The sequence below is a fragment of the Periophthalmus magnuspinnatus genome, chromosome 10 (assembly GCF_009829125.3).
Source record: "Periophthalmus magnuspinnatus isolate fPerMag1 chromosome 10, fPerMag1.2.pri, whole genome shotgun sequence".
Classification (NCBI taxonomy): domain Eukaryota; kingdom Metazoa; phylum Chordata; class Actinopteri; order Gobiiformes; family Gobiidae; genus Periophthalmus; species Periophthalmus magnuspinnatus.
In genome coordinates this window covers 6,651,845-6,668,255 of record NC_047135.1, presented here as the reverse complement: position 1 = coordinate 6,668,255, position 16,411 = coordinate 6,651,845, and the positions used below count along the sequence as shown (strand labels likewise).

General features: G+C 42.3%; 1 protein-coding gene across 1 annotated transcript in view; it reads left to right on the top strand.

Annotated features, from left to right (window-relative positions):
• Window positions 1–1,079: 1,079 nt before the first annotated feature.
• ndst1a (N-deacetylase/N-sulfotransferase (heparan glucosaminyl) 1a) overlaps window positions 1,080–16,411 on the top strand; it is a 42,245-nt gene continuing 26,913 nt past the window's right edge. The window contains exon 1 of the mRNA XM_033974248.2: window positions 1,080–1,298. The gene's annotated coding sequence lies outside the window, so the exon portion shown is untranslated. The remainder of the gene's footprint in view (window positions 1,299–16,411) is intronic.

Here is a 16,411-nt window from a genome sequence, read left to right as displayed (position 1 = left end):
CTTATTACTTGTTAAGATTTCTCATACAGGTTGTTGTCTGTTCAAGCCTTTGTTTTAATATGAACCCGTTTGCCTTAACTTAATAGTAAGGCAGCAGCCAGAGCCAATTAGCCCTCTGTCTGCAGGCCAGTGACAGAAAGATTGAAACTGGTGTGTGAGATCTGAGTCTTAAGCCAATTTTGTTGACCAGTCTATAGTCTACTTACACTTCCCACCTGTTTAAACCAGGTCAGACTGCTGTGCAGTGTGAAACCCCAATTAGTAGAGCGAGGGAGCAATGTTCAGATTACGGATCATCAGTAAGCCCTTCATGTTTATTTAAGGTCAGGCTAGGGTTGTAGAGTCAAAGGGCAGGGATTTCTATGCTTAAAGTTGGCAACTCTTTCACAACATTCATCTAAACAGACAGGAATGTTTAGTGGACTTTAGCCTTTTTACAAACATATTTTTAACAAAACCACAGATTAATTATACATAACTGCTTTGTCCTAGATTAACTGTATCTAATAGGGCATCAAAAGACCAACTGGTTAACTATCCTATGTTATAATACATAGGCTATAGGGCCTACGCTGTCTTCTCTAGATCGTGTAACTTGTTTCTACCATGTGATTTGGATGAGACAGTTAAATTAGAGTTGTTGGCTGGATATCAGCTGTGAGATCTTACCACTCTCTAAAGAGTGTACGGATGGACTTAAAGTGTGTGGAGGGAGTGTAACATAAAAAGGCCTTATTGATTAAATTATGTGCAGCATTGGGCAAGGCTATCACAAACAAAAGTGACAAAATGAAAAGTTGTTTTGCATAGAAAATTGAAACTAGAAAGTAGTGAGCTGAGCCTATAGGCCTGTCTGTCCACAATATGACTAACATGCAGTGAGTAATAACAGTATGACTGTTATAGCCTAAGGGCTGTATTGAAAAAATAAAATCCATCCTTCATCCAGTGAAGAAACCTGCCAGTCTGTGTGCCATTTGTGATGGCAAAGTGTTGGAGGATTTATGTAAAGCACAGGCTGCAGACAGTATAGGCTTCAGTCTATATACTATATCCATCAGCCTGTGCCACGTTGGCGCCCCCTGTTGACAATTATGGACCACTGCTGAAGCACGGAGCTGCAGAAGGGGCATTCTCAGATTTCCCGATTGCTTCCCAGCCGAGTGAGCTGTGCCGCTGCTTTCACATCACGGCCGACAGAAAAAGCAAGACAACGACGACGTGTGACCAGCGCGCCTCAATCCCGCATTCTCCGGTGTCGGTTTGTGCGTCTCCACTTTCGCGTAGCCCGTAGCGAGGTGAGTATACGTCCAAAGCCCAGCCTCGTAGCGGTGTTTTCGCACATGTTTCGTATATGGCCACTTGCTTCCGAGCCAGGCCAGTGAAGGCTGTCTGGCGCAGGCGGAGAAAAAGGCCAGCTCCGGCCTGGGTCTCCATGGCGAGGAGCGGTGCCGTTGTGGACTGTCGCGGGAGTATTGCTCGCCTGTTTGGACGGGAACGGAGAAGCTTTTTGGTTGTAGCGGGCAGATCGAAGTTTTCTGTCCGGGATTGTGCTGCTCACGATTAAATATCGGAATGCCTTTATTCGACTCTCTTTGCACCCTGGTACAAACCACGACCAAGTTCTGTTGTTTTGATAACTTTGTCAGTGCTGTTTGATATTAGGTCGCAGCTGCAGCCCTGAATTTTCCATAAAGTACATTTGAGCTCGTTTGGTAACGCAGTCAGTCATTTGTTTCCATACGGTAGTTCATTGTTTTGCACGGAAGCACTAACAGGCCAAATGTTAGTGTGCAAATTATTGCGTAAATTAAAGGTAATTTTAATTGTTGCCACCTAGTCGAAAAAAACTGAACATGAGTAATGGATCCACGTATAATTTTGTTTGCTAGTGTTGTGCTAGATTATTTGAAATGCACACTATAAAGAACATTATTTAAGTCACAGTTGGTGTGTTACAAAGCAAATTGTATTGTACATACATACACACACACATACCAACACAACTGCATATATATATATATATATATATTATATATATATATATATATATATATATATATATATATATATATATATATATATATATATATATATAATATGCATGCAGGCATGCCTATTTAAAAGCCATTGTGCCTACCAGACTCCCATAGTTTATATTGGCAATTTTATTGTATATTGTTTGAAATGTCCTTCTCTGTAAAATAATGTCTGTCTTGAAATGGTGCACTTTTTGAATGGCTGTGCAGGAAAAGGGGCAGTCCAGACCTGCCTAAAATCCATTGCCTTGGGGAGTGTGCTCGAATGTGCACCTATATATGAGTAAGAGATTACTGAAGTAGAATGACTCACTCTCAAATACATTAGACAGATTCATTAGGACTTTCCCTGGATGTCGCCTTAGCTGCTGTCTGGAAAAGGCAGTCCTTCTGGTGTTATGCATCAGTATTTGTTTGACCACTGCTCTACATTTTTCCCTAAACCATGTGTTGTTTATCACATGTCTCTGGCTGTTTAAAACATTCAGGGGATTATTCCATTTGCAAATGAGGAGTGGGAAAGTGTTTTTTTTTCTCTAAATTGTGGAATGTTGCATCTTAAGTTAGTTTTCTTCATTGGTATCATCTATTTCTCTGTAGTGGTAACCCTCCATCTGACTGCTTCCATGGGCTGCCAGATACACAGTGATATAGCGTGCTGTTGATGTAGGCTACTACGGCTGCCGCAGCCATTTGATCATATATCACCATCTTTGGACTTAGATGTACCTCTGAAATACTGTGATACCGAAACGGTGTGTTGATAAAATGGGGTTGGCATGGCGATGTATGACAGATTATGTCATCAAGCAGCAATTGGCAGTTTATCAGAATGACACATGATCAACACAATTTGAGATTCAGACCTCAAAGAGGAAAGCCTTGTGTATGGTGAGTCATAGTTGCTGGTATTGCTGTGAATAAGACAGAGGTTTAATTGTTTTGAAGATGCTATACCATTTTGCTCTTAAAATCCAGAGTTTGGGAAGCGGCAGTGCCTAAAACATGCCACTGCTTGTATTTTTCCATGTCAGTGCCCCTTGTAGCACACTCGGTGTGTGGGGGGCAGCCCTCTCTCCGGAGTGGGACTAAAGCCAGACATGAAGTTCCCCAACTCTGTCAGCTGTGTGTATAAGCACCGCTTTGTACCACAGCTCCCTATGGTTCTTGTTCGTATAATGCTACAGCACCACTGGTTAAAATACTTACAGGAATTTACTATTGAACAGAGCTCAAAATAACTACTGTGTAACAAACTCACATGTGCCCTCTTTGGGTTAATATGTGGTCGGAGATTCACAGTAGTTTATTTGTGTATTTAAATTCTGTCTTTGGCTTGTTTTGGTTAAAGCATAGTCCTTTATCCTCAGCTGAGCTGGGGCAGGATAAATACATTTGGAATGGCATAGCACAAACCAGTATTAGCAAATGATCCGATAGCATCTGTAATCCTTTGGAAAACCTGGAGAGTTGTTTTTTAAAAGTGCTTGCCCTCATCAGATATTTGGCAGTCGCTTAGGGGTGTCCACATGTGTGACTAGCTGGCTAGGTTAGCAGTACGGCTGAATGCTGCAGTATGCAGGCAGATCAGATTACTGAGCGATTAGCCATGGCCTCCCATCCCTGGTTGAGGGAAATGATTTTCCACTGTCATAATTCCCTAGACTGAATTACGCAGTCCAGTGACTCAGATACTCAATACTACAGCCGGAGTACTGCACGGCCTAACTGTTGCTCTCTGGAGAGGGGCGATAGGTACGGAGTCCATAGGCTATTGTTGCACTACTGAACAAAATACTTTGTAATTGGAATGAGTTGAGCTTATTTCTTTATCTGTGATTGGAAACATAATGTAAGCACTATAAGGAGTAGCTGAGCAATAGTTTGTACAGTCAACTCTTGTTGTTTTACATAAAGGATGGAGACAACAGTCCTGAAACTCTAAACCCTTACTCAAATCTTCCCCTGTTGTAAGCACATGTCAGCTGGCCGATGAGGCGATGTAAATCAAGCAGGCCTCTAGTGGAATTTTGCTGAATGGAAAAGGGAGCGGGGAAGAGGCTGGACTGTGGAGGTTGGACCATATTTCCAAGTTGCCTACCCCTGAGGCAGGAATCTGATACATACCGTGGGCTCCTGTATCCCGACAAATAATGGTGAAGGGAGTGTAGCATTTCATCAGATGACACTTGACTGGTGCATAAAGTGCTGGGAAAGTTAGAGCTATGTTATATGCTCAAAGCTAGTCAGCTCTGGTTGCCCGAGGGATCAGGAAGTAGGCACATGAGCAGCGCTGGTTATATGAGATATGGATTTATCCCTTGTAGAAGGCCTGAGTCCCTGCGCAACCCCTCCCATCCCCATCTAGACAGAGACATTTATATTGAGCCATTTGAGATACACATTGATGCAGAACAAGTTTTAGTTATGGAAGCAGCGGGGCAACTCTCAATTTCTTTGGTACATTATACACCATTGTGCAGTGATTTGACCCATAGTGGCAGTTAAACTGAATAATAATTGCTTCTTAAATTACTTCTGACAAATAACCCCAAAGTCATTAGGCTGGTCTAGTCACAGCTTGGCTTTTCTCGAGGCATGTCATGGCATGGGCTCCTCTCAGTTTCCTCTAAACAATGACAGCGTTTTTGTGTTGTGGTTTAGCTTAAGAAAGTCTGGTTTGCCTTTTAAGCACTATAGACGCCATAGATGTGCTTATCACCAGCTCCTGCACTGAAGGCCATTTATTCTTCAGATGCTAGAGAAAAAAGCCCTGTTTTATTTAGTGGTTGAAAAACAAGATCTCCGGTGTTAATGGACTTCACCTCCGCGCTGCAGCGGACCCTCGGGGTACAGCACGTTCGTACTCCCGACCAGGGAGCTCTCTGCATCGGCCTGGTAATGAAGCCATTTTCAGAGGTGGAGAGATGCCGTAATGGGAACGTACCACTTCACTGCTGGATAATCTAACCCAATCCCATTGTAAGTGCTATCATTCATCATAAATTAGATTTTTTTTTGCTTCTACCTTTGTTCATTTAGCTTAAGTGAAGGACTTTTATGATGTATAGATGTGCATTCCCTTTTGCATCTTTTAATTAATTCAAAATGGCAGTTTTCATGGAATCTGATAACACTCCAGTAAGTGCAGCAGCTTGTGTAAATCTTATGTAAATGTTTTGAAATATTTAGGTTGTTTGTTCTGTGTGTCAAATGAAGTGGTGCTAAAAGCTTTCCAAGTGAGAGCATAGGGCAGACAGGTGGAGCGGAGGGTAGTGGCCCCTCTATGTTTATGCAGTTGTCTGGTGGCCTGGACTGGGTGCCTGTGCCTCACACTGTCCCACAGACTGCTATGACATAAGGACACCTACAGGGTTGTATGGGGCTGTAGGTTCTAACTGCTTTTATAACTGAAGAGTAAGGAGTGTGATGGCTATTGTGGGAAGATTGTTTTACTACTACTACTACTACTACTACTACACTTTTACCATAAAAAAATATGTAATACAATAACAACTGAACCTGTATTGCCAGTGCCTTAACCTGCATAGATTTTCTCATTCTCAGTATATAGGCAGACCATTCCTCATGTGCTCAGGACCTCCAGAATTCACTCACTGATTTGCAGAGGCTGCACTAGCACTGATTAATGATTGGTTGGAGGTGTTGGGGTTTAGGAAGTAAGAAGTCAGATGAGAGAGAGAGTCCTTTTAGGTTTAAACCAATTCAGCTTTGAAACACGCAAACTCATGTGAGGTTCATTCTGCTTTCTGATTGTATAATTGTCTTGAGAAGCAAAATGCCAAATTATAACAACAATTATGAAAACCTGCTCATCATGTCCAATGTTTTTGCAATTAAGAATAAATCAGCCTTACAAAAGCTATATTTGATGTGCACATGTCTACTTCAAATTTAGGGATACAGTTGGATAATGTTTATGGAATTTAAAATCTATCTTACTGTTCCATTTAAATGGTATGGTGACTGATCTGATTTTATTGGCATCCTTTCATCACATTTAAATGAGCTCTCAGATTAGCCGTATTTTATACAATGACAGCAGACTAGAGCCAGATGCAAGAAATTAGTAATAGGCATCATACTGCGTTGTTGAAACTATGATAAAATAATTAATTATAGATTGAGTTTTTGTTTTTTGCTATACAAAAGTCACAAAATGTAAGTTTTAAAATGGCTTGTTTTTCTTGCGAACTGAGTAACCCTATCTTTTTGAATGGTAGTTGTTTCTGAGCAGTTTATCTTTTCTAAAAACAGGGAGCAGTCTTTTCTGTGACCTAATACCATCTGAGAGGCCTCGTCGCTTTTGTTTACAAACTCAGACTTTAATAACAGTTGCACTGTCATGAAGTAGATCATACTGTGTGGACCTAACACCTACACAAGTTTACCTCTTAGGTCTCTCTGGTCCCTCATTAACCTCTAATAATGGCAACAATAGGACTTTGAAATTGGTTACATTTAGTGGCATATTCTGGCTAGGGTCTTATTGAATCCTGAGTAGCTGTGCAGAGCTAAGTCTATCACAACATCCCACTTGGGCAGACGGCCTGGTTTAAGTTTGGCTGCGCATCATCTGCTGCTCTGTTCCTCTGCTCAGACCAGTGCCCCACGTCCCAGCAAGTCATCTGGTGTCCACTCGCCCTCCATCTGTGAACTGCACTTGGCTTTGTTGCAAACAAAGCAAGTGTGTGAAATGCAATCGGCATCACTATCATTTAAACAGCTAAACAGCTCAGTCGCACTATTTGAGTGGAAACTATGAATGCATTGCCAGGGTTATTATGGGTCATCTCAGTTTCAATTCGTCAAATCCTCCCGAGGCATCGGCAATATCTTTGTAACAAACTGACCACAGCTGATGCCGTACCAGTTTTCCATTTTGAGTTGCTGAGGTGGAAAGCATTGTAACTGTGACGGCCGGAGCTTTTGGGTTCTGGCAGCAGAGAGCGTACCCCTCCAGTGATCCGCAGCGCTGCCCACCCTGCTGTCTCTCATCTATCCCGGTGGTATGAGCCGAATGCGCCCGGATCCAGTCTGTAGCTCGACAGGTGTTGGCAACCCAGAGGCCACCACAGCTGCGCCCTGAACACCTATAGACATGAGCGCGTGGCCTTAGACAGCAAATGACAGCTGGATGAATGAGTTTTGTTTTCTGCGGATTTTCAGTTTTATGGAGAAGTCTGGGCTCTGCAGAGGGTGACAGTCAGGTGGTGAGACGGCTGCCCTATCTCTGTGGGACAAGCTTTGAGTTTATGTTGAGCGGCTCTAAGTGTGTTTGTGCAAAGAGGGTCTGCTGAAGTCACTATAGTGGGGTGCACCAGGCCGCGCACACAAACAGCCTCCCCCTGTGTGAGTGTTAAGTGTCCGGATATGTGCGCTGAATGGGACACAGGTGTCTGGCCCGGCTTGTGTGTTCCTCTGAGGTCTGTGTTTGTTTTCTCTGGGTAATGGCTCTAACTAACAGCTTGACCAGAGCTCATTGACTCTCAATGGACCGGGTTGAGGTCTTTTGCTACTAAGGATGAACTGGAGGTAGTAATCTGTTCATGAAATTGAAAGTATCCCGCAACACATAGTTGAGGCTGCACATCAGGAAGACTGCTTCGTTTTAGATTCCCAGTCCCTCCTTTTGTTCTTCTTTATCCCTCCGGCTCCTCTGATCTCCTCCAGCAAAGCAGCCGTTTGAAGTTCTTGAAGCTATGGCTTTTTTGGTGATTCCTCAAAGTGCTTATGTGACAGGTAGAGAAAAGCTGGAGGGGAGTAATGTGACTCCCACGTAGTCCGGAGCTTCCTCGGGCTCCGTCCTCCTCGCCCCGGCCTCTCTGTGGTGATGTCACTCAGAGCTGCCTTTGTTGAGGAGCAGCCCAAAGGTGTGCTTTAGGCTCACTGCAGACTATACTGTGTCTCCCATGGGTGCACAGTGCTGGCTAATAGCTTGTTAACTCTTTCACTGCCTCTGTATTGAAGCATGCAAGTATTAGCAAGAACTGCAATCTGTGACCTGATCTGATTGTTTGAGTGAGTGATCCGTTAGCCTGCACAGATGGCCAGTCCCGTAGAAGCTTCATAATAAACATACAGTTAATATCTGGCCCACATAGCCCCCCCCCCCCCCCCCCCCCCCCACACACACACACACAGTCTAACTGCTCCGGTTTCTCTGTGCCACCCTCTGTGCAATTGTTTTCTCCGTGTTCCTCAGAGCGCCTGTTATTCCTATAACGTGCTCATCGTTTTAAATTCCAGAATCCATTTCTTTTGCCCCCAGGCACTGGGCAATGGCTGGAGACGGTGAAGCAAATTAAATTTGGACTTCTTTTTCTGCTCCCCTTGGACCTGGGCACGATGGAGCTGTAGATGGAGGATGGGAGCAGAAAGCAGAAGGAAAAAGCCTATTTCCCATGCATTACAGTCTCTTTCCTCAGGGCCTAAAGAAGAGGAACACCAACAACACCTCCTGTATTTTTCTTTTTTAATTGTCTGTCTTCCACTTCCTCTTGCTCTGCTGTTTTTGTCATTCCTATATACTCTGTCCCAAAGGGCTCCCTGCTCTTGCCACTATACTGTTAAGCATACATTACTATACTGTTAACACAATCTGACCCACTTTATTAGATGTGGTCTGGTGAATCATTAATTGAGGTTATCTAACTGTTCCTGTAATGTCTCGTGAGTCAAAGTCCCTGTTTCTCGCTGATCAAGCCATACCCCCATGCCTCCTGCTATAATCATTTGTACTCTATCATAACAATCTTGCACAAAAAGGCACAGTCCCTCAAACATCACTATAAGTTTAATAGGTGTAACATGCACTGTAATATGTCATTGTGTCAGGGCACAATACAAGAACTAAGTGCACTGAATGCAAATTAATCTTGTGGGATGGCAGCCGCTGAATAGAGTGCGGTTTTGGGGAGCCGAGGGGAGCGGGGAGGGCCAGAAGGAGGGCTAATGGTGGCGACGGAGAGGAAAGCGAGAGAAAAGCGCATGTGAGCAGCAGGAGGAGGGAGGTGGGATGTAGTCATCGCCAGGCCCATTCATCATGCAATGCCTGCTGGGATGCGCTGGGGTCAGTCCCGCACAACACAATTACAGCCTGTTCTGGTGCTGTGCCGGGCTCTGCTGTGTTCCGACTACGTTCACTCCGCTTTTGTTAAATTCACTCTGTTCTTCTAGCGCTCTGTTGTTTTCCCGTCTTTTGTCTTCTCGCTTGTTTGCGGCTGTTTCTTGAGCTTGTGTGTTCTGCTGAAACTGCATGATCGCCTGCAAACATCTAAATTAACTGAAGTTTTGTGCGTGTTGCTGCTGTGCTGCTTCTTGTTGTTCTGTGAGACCTAAAACTTTGTCTTTTGCTGTAAATTGCCTGTCTTTCACTTTGCCCAATTGTAGCCGCTCGCTGGGCTGCATCAGCTGAAGTCTCCATTCATCTGGCGTCTTGAGTAGTTTGATTGACAGGCCTGGCTGTGTGGGTGTGAGAGTAGTAGCATGTTGTTTACCCTGGCTGCCTCTTTTTTAGTCTACAGATGTTTCCAGTCTGTATATATGCTTGTTGTGCGCTCTAATGTCAAATGATAGCATATCTGATCAGAAGGATATCGCTTCAGTCGTCTTGTCCATATCTATTTTTCATGCGGTGGTGAGAAAAGTGTATTCTCTGCCAAGAACCCTTTAGGTTGTGTGTCTGAAGGCAGCAATAAAACGGATCACCTACAAATCAAAATGCAGCCACATCAGCTTCTGAAGGCTTCTCCAGATTTTCTTGTCAACATCACGGCACATGGCGGATGTTAGGCTGTTATTGGGTGCCATCTGGTTCAGTCCACCAAGAAAATACGCAGCCCCATAAAAAGACAATTCAGTTTAAGATGGCCGCATGGATAAATGCTTTATATTGCTTATATTATATTGCTTATATTTATGGAACTCATGTCGTATCAAATGTTCCTGTGCATTACTCATATCCATGCAGAAGATTATTTGGCTACATTTGAGACAAGGCTAGCAGTTTATCATTGTGTTTTATTGTGAAGCAATAGCTTATATTTTATTTTGATAATTAAACATAGAAGTGAATTACTTTTTACTAAAGGGGTTTTATATCCTGGGCTCATTTGCCATTGAGGTGTGGTGCTGTTAAAACTGCACCAGGCAATGCATTCCTTGGTTATAGACAAACTCCACAATGACAGAATGCAAGGTAATTGTTATCACTGCATCATCTGTTTTATATGAAATTGTAATGTCAATGTAGAAGTTCAGAATTACTCTTTGCATAATTGGTCGAGACCAAAAGATTGCACATCCCTGACAAATTTATACCAATATCAAAATTTGACACTAGAAAAATCTCCTGCTGTTCAGCCTTGTGGATAAATAAATCTGTTTTTCATCAAATACTTTTACTTCTTGAAGCATGTTTCTTGTAAGAGAGCAGAAAACAGTCCCACCCTGAGTTCCTTGAGGTTCACTTGCCCAGCGTGCACTTGATTTTGGGTGGTGCCTTGGCTAATAAGACAAATGGGACGTGCTAGCATTGACTTAAAGAATGACAGCTCATTGCCAGAAAATGCAAATGTGAGTCTGAAACACCGACCATCTGGAAGAACTTTAAAACTAGGAGTTGCCTTAAGCTAATGCATTTTGCTGAGAAATCCATGTCAATAGTTAGTCTAATCTGTGAACTTGGCGACCCCATTACATTAAGAAAGATAATATTTGAATGCTGTAATCACTTTACCACAGAGGTTAACAGAAGCACTTAAAGGGGACATATTATGCAAAATCTGCTTTTAAGTGCTTTTGACTATATTGTAATTGTTTTCTCTTCTTATTTACCCACCCTAATCATCTATGTATACAGGAAAGAGGCAGGCAGGAATCAGTTTTGTTTGTTTTTTATTAGATCCATAATATAATTTAAAATGTCCAAAATATAACATAGTGATCCATAGTTATTATATTGCCCACTATTGCTGGGCGATGTGGTAATAAAAATCAAATTGTGATGTCATTCAAACATGTATGACGATATGCTTTTCTGGTGAAATCGCCATATCATGATTCAATAATTTTTCAGTTTAATGCAGCTCTATGCTTTACACAGACACTTTTCCCCATCCACAACTCCTATTGGTCACCATCAGTAAGACGGAGTGACAGCTGATTTTAACCAGTCAGTGAAGTGTGAACTTTTTGAAAAAGCAGATGACAACATTTACCTCTTCAAGGGAATGTAAAGATATAGGCTACATGAATCGTCATGAGATTGAAATCGTGATTTGACCCAATATCACCCACCCATAATTATAAGCATTACTATATTACTAACTACAGAAAGGAGCATTATATGTCATTTTTGATGCAAAACTACAAGTCTTGAATAAGTAAAATGCTTCCAAAATGTAATATTCTTATATTTGGTTGCAAAGAATTAGGCTCAAATGTGTGTCTTTGATGATGGGCACTTTGAGCTGATGCTTTTATAAATGCCACTTCCAACAATGAAACCTGCCATATTGTGTTATGTGGGCCACCTTAAACCACATCCCTTAGCAACAGCCCAGGTTGCTAAGTACACCTGCTCAGTGGCTCCCTCACCTGCACATTTTGGCCTCAGTCTGTAGCCTGCCCTTTGTGCCTCACTTCTCACTCAGTGGCTAATTGTGTTGTTGCTGTGGCTGATAGTAAGTGTAGTGCTAGTTAATCCTACCGGTAAAGGGGAGTGGTGCTGTGTTATCAGGGATATGACACAGCTAATGAGAGGTGTGAGGTCAAGGGGCAGTAAAGTAAAACGTAGCAAAGAAAAATTATTAGATGAGCTGTTTGCAATAAAAATCTATTCTTTTTACTACTTAAAAAATTAAAGGTACTGTACCTGATTATTAGTCTTCAAAGCGTGAAATACGCAATTAGTTTTTGTTTCCAGAGGTACAAACTTATCCCTTACTATATGCATTTCTACCCTTATATATATTATATACCCTTTCTAATTATTCAGCACGATTAATTTATAAGCATGTTTCACTACTTCCAGAGGTCAACTGGAGTTTTGCCATCAGATAAATGCTAACAACAATGAGCAGGCACTCTTCTGAAATCTCTTTCTTGTTCCTTGAAGATAAATGTTTAGGTATAGACATGTTTTCTGTCCGGAAAAATCACCTTCATTACTGGCTGATATTTTATGCCACACTGCCACTCAAATTGAAAAACCATACGGCAATATATTGAGACTGACGTCTTGACAATACATATAAGACTTCACAGATGCTGTATTGCAATAATTTTAAATGACATCTTTTTTATTTTAAATTGGTAACTAAATGCTGACTACTGCTTACAGAGCTTAATTGGTTGAGTTGAAAAGTTGAGCATTGTGGACATGACCATATCAGCATAATAAAAACATTAATTTCACCAATAAACTTGCCTTGCCAATTTTGATATGTTGCATTTCATATGCCATGTATGATGTCTTGGCAACACCAAGTCCTAACAAATGCTTCCCCTGCAATGAATTCTGAAACTAATGTCTTAAGTTAAGAGGCCTTGGTTGCAGTTGCATTAACAATGGCTGTGACTTTGTGCTCCCCAAAAGAATCTGGACAGGCTGACTGATGAACGCCAGAGGCCACTGATTTTCATTTAAACTCAAGACAGATTCAGCTAGGATGAAGTGGGCTGCTGTTCTTGTCTTAGTAATTTACAGAGAAGTAGTTTGTAATAGAACAAATACAATTGTATGTTTTTGAATATTCATTTGGCATTTCTATTTTGCATACTTGTGTCCTGCAGGCCCTCTAGTCACAGTAATCTCTTGGTGCTGTCCCAGAGTGACCTGCATCAGCTCCACAGTGAGCGGTGGTCCCGTGTCAGACCGCTCCAGCTCTGGACTTTACTGCTGCTGTAATACATTATGACAGCTTTGCTTCAGGGCAGGAAAGATCAAATAATTCATTAAGATTATGTTGGAGTGCCGTCACACACCACTGAGGTACAGGAATACCACACCAGCACTTTTTCTGCAGAGTCATACATTTTTCCCAAACTACGCTTGGAGCCCAGTTTGATTTTTGTTTTGGCTTTCAGTCTATTGGAAGTGATGTCTATTTTCCGTTTTTACCCTTTGAGAAAAAACACAGAAGTAGGTGTTCATTAATGTCACCTGAAAGGCAAGTTTATATTGGAGGCATATTCCTGGGTGCCGGTGAATGCAGTTACTTCAGCTGCTTCTCTCAGACAGACCGATATCCGAGCTGTTTAAGAGCTGCACAGAAATGTATTATTGGAGTCTAGAGGAGTCTTATTATGTCTCAGAACTGTTGTATGCAGTGTGACAGCTGGACATTTTCTGATTTGTTTTAGTGTTAATTTAACTGCTCCGATTGAATCACTGTATGTCACTGTTTGGTGTGAAAGACTTTTGGTCTTTATGGATTTGTTTCACATGACACTTGACTGAGGTCAATCCACAGCAGCTACAGTAGGTGCAGAGCTGTTGATAATTTTCTGAACACTTTTAAGGTTGTTTTCTATTGAAAAACCTAGGTATACAAGACCCAACATTGGGAGACAAATCTAGATTATGCTTAGATACGAACACTGCTTAAAAGATGTATCACGATGAATCAGTGAGGCATAAACTTGAGTCTATTCCTTTAAACTGTTAAATGTGAGCCTATTATGACGACATGAGCTGTTTTACTTATGGTAATGAGTAAAACAGTTTCACCATACTTATGTCTCAGCAGCAGAATGCTGCGTTCTCTGCAGCACAGCCTTTCTACTGTCCCAGGGGTCACTTAAATCTGCACATGTAAAAACATGTTTGTTGAATTTAACATGTTTTGGGCATTTAATTTTCTACATACTAAATATGAAGGAAATACACTGGTTTATGCAGATCAAGCAGACGACTCTGCTCTGATCTGTCTCTCTGTGATAAACTCTGCCAGCCCTGTGCGGAGCCTGTTTTCATTGTGGAGGGCTGGCTCTAAAGTAATGGTGTGTCAGTCTGACTGAGGCTGAGATAATGAACATCACACACTCTCTTCCTCCGGCCCACTGGGCTCACCTTTCCTCAGGCCTGTACACTGATCTGCCCTGGCACTGGACACAGAATTCAACCCAAGGTCTTCCTGTCCGTCATCCTGCTCTCATCAGATGCTTCTCTAATTAGATGAGGCTGATTTCAATAAACTCACTGTCGTCCCCACTCCATTAGTTATATTAACATAGGGATTCCTGGCCTGTAAGTCTTCTATCATTCCTGCGTCTTTTCACCGGGGGGCCAATCCTCTTCTTTTTGTGGATCTATGTAACCTAGTTACTGAGGCCCAGCAGGGGAGCCCAATCAATTAATGAACAAAGACGGCCGCTCACCGAGCAGCGACCGAGTCTGGGTCTATAAACAGGCCGCTCCCAAAACATGGTCACTGTCAGCGGCTCGTCTGATGGATGTTGTTTTGATTTGTGCTGTGCCTCAGAGCCACATCTCTGCTACCTGTTAGACAACATTATTGAGCTAATGTTTCTATTCAAAGTGACATGTAAAAATGTACTGTTTCTGTCAAGAATGCACTGAAAAACTTGCATACCTATTACATTGAAGTTGTGAGTTGATGAGGTGTGGTATTCTGTTTCTCCCAAAAGAAAACACTCTGCTCTTTGTTTACAGGAGTGCTCCTGTAAGGTGTGATGTGGAGCTGCACTAATAGTTTAAGTATGAGGTTAAAGGTTAAATGTCCATTTTCAGTGATTTTGTTCCGTCTCCCCTGGCAACAGACAGCCCTCCTCTTCATCCACCTGTGTTCTATCCCATCTTTCAGCACTTCCTCATCCCTCTGTTTTCTCAATACCTCTTTTGATCTTATTCAATCCACTTTTTGTGCCTCTTTTTTCACCTCCCCTGGGTCCACCCTTTTTCTATGCCATCTTTCGTCTCTCTATCCCCGCGGTCCCTCTGTCATCCTCTTCTTCTTAATCCGGCTGTTGGTCCCCAGCACCCCTCCTGGAGTTTCCTGCTCTCCCCATAGTGCAAGATCAGGGAGCAAGCTGTTGTAACAAGCTGTTGAATAATGTAAGCTAAGGCTATAGGCCACAGTTTCAGTTAACCCTTTGATCCCCGATCAGTCAGTGTTGAGGAGGACACATCATAAATGACAGGGCGTCAGCTGGAGGAAGCACCCTCAAGGTCTTTACGTTACCTACGTTTCTTATCTGGTTTCATTGTGGCCGTGTTTGTAAAGAAGAAAACTCTCTGCTGCGTCCCTGTCTATTGTTATTCCAACACTGATGTATAATTAAAGGGTTAGAAAAGGCAATGTTGAATTATTGATACTGGAGCAAAGATGTCATGGCATTCTGATCCACATAGACGAGTATTTTACACTGCAGTTTTTAGTATTGCTTTCAGAACCTCTGTACTCTACACCAGAAAAAAAGAATGCTTCTCAAAAGACTCATGTAATTATGTCATCTTTTTATTTTTATGACCATTGCATAAACTGCTCACCCACACCACCAACGCTCGTGTATACTAAATAGGGTTTGGTTAGATAACTTGGAACTAAATATGACACATGACAAACATTTTCTATTGTTATGTACGATAGGCATGTGACAATTTCTGAAATAAGCTGCTCAATTAATGTTCTTACTGCTTTTAAGTCATGAAGCATGATGCAGCAAAAAATATGATACGGCCCAACACTGAAAGAAAACATTACATAACCCCATCACTGGTTTTATATGAGGTTGATTGCAGCAGATTGTCCACTCCAGTTGCTTCTCCCAAATCTGAGACGAGGCAAGATCTGTGCCTCCAATTTGTATCAATTAACTGTCCGAGGAAAACATTCCTACTCTTAAAAAAGTGTACTGCCAGCATACAGGCTCTCATTAACCCATTGTAATCGATAGAGATTCTCCTTCTGCTTAAGTGCTTCTGGTTGGCTTAGAGGCCCATATCCTGAGGCTAGCGAGTATTGATCTGTTGGACTGATTGGAAGTTTCCCTTCAGGAGGTGAAGAACGGCACTGCTCTGTGATGTTTTGGCAGCAGTGGAGTGGGTCTAGAGTGTGGATCAGTTTACTGCTTTTCCTGCCCCCACTGTTGTCACCACACCTGTTACAAGCTGCAGAAGAACACCCTACACCGCTCTGTATGGGGAATGCACGCCATGTTTAATGTTTGATGCAGCCATTTGCTCTATTCAGGAAACAATGCAAACGATTACTGTGTAATGTGGAGTTAAGGTGGCGGCCTTCATGCCCAAACCGCTGCTGCTGGTTTTTCAATGAACGTCTATAGACCATTAAGCTTATTGTGCTACAAAGTGAATTTAGAAA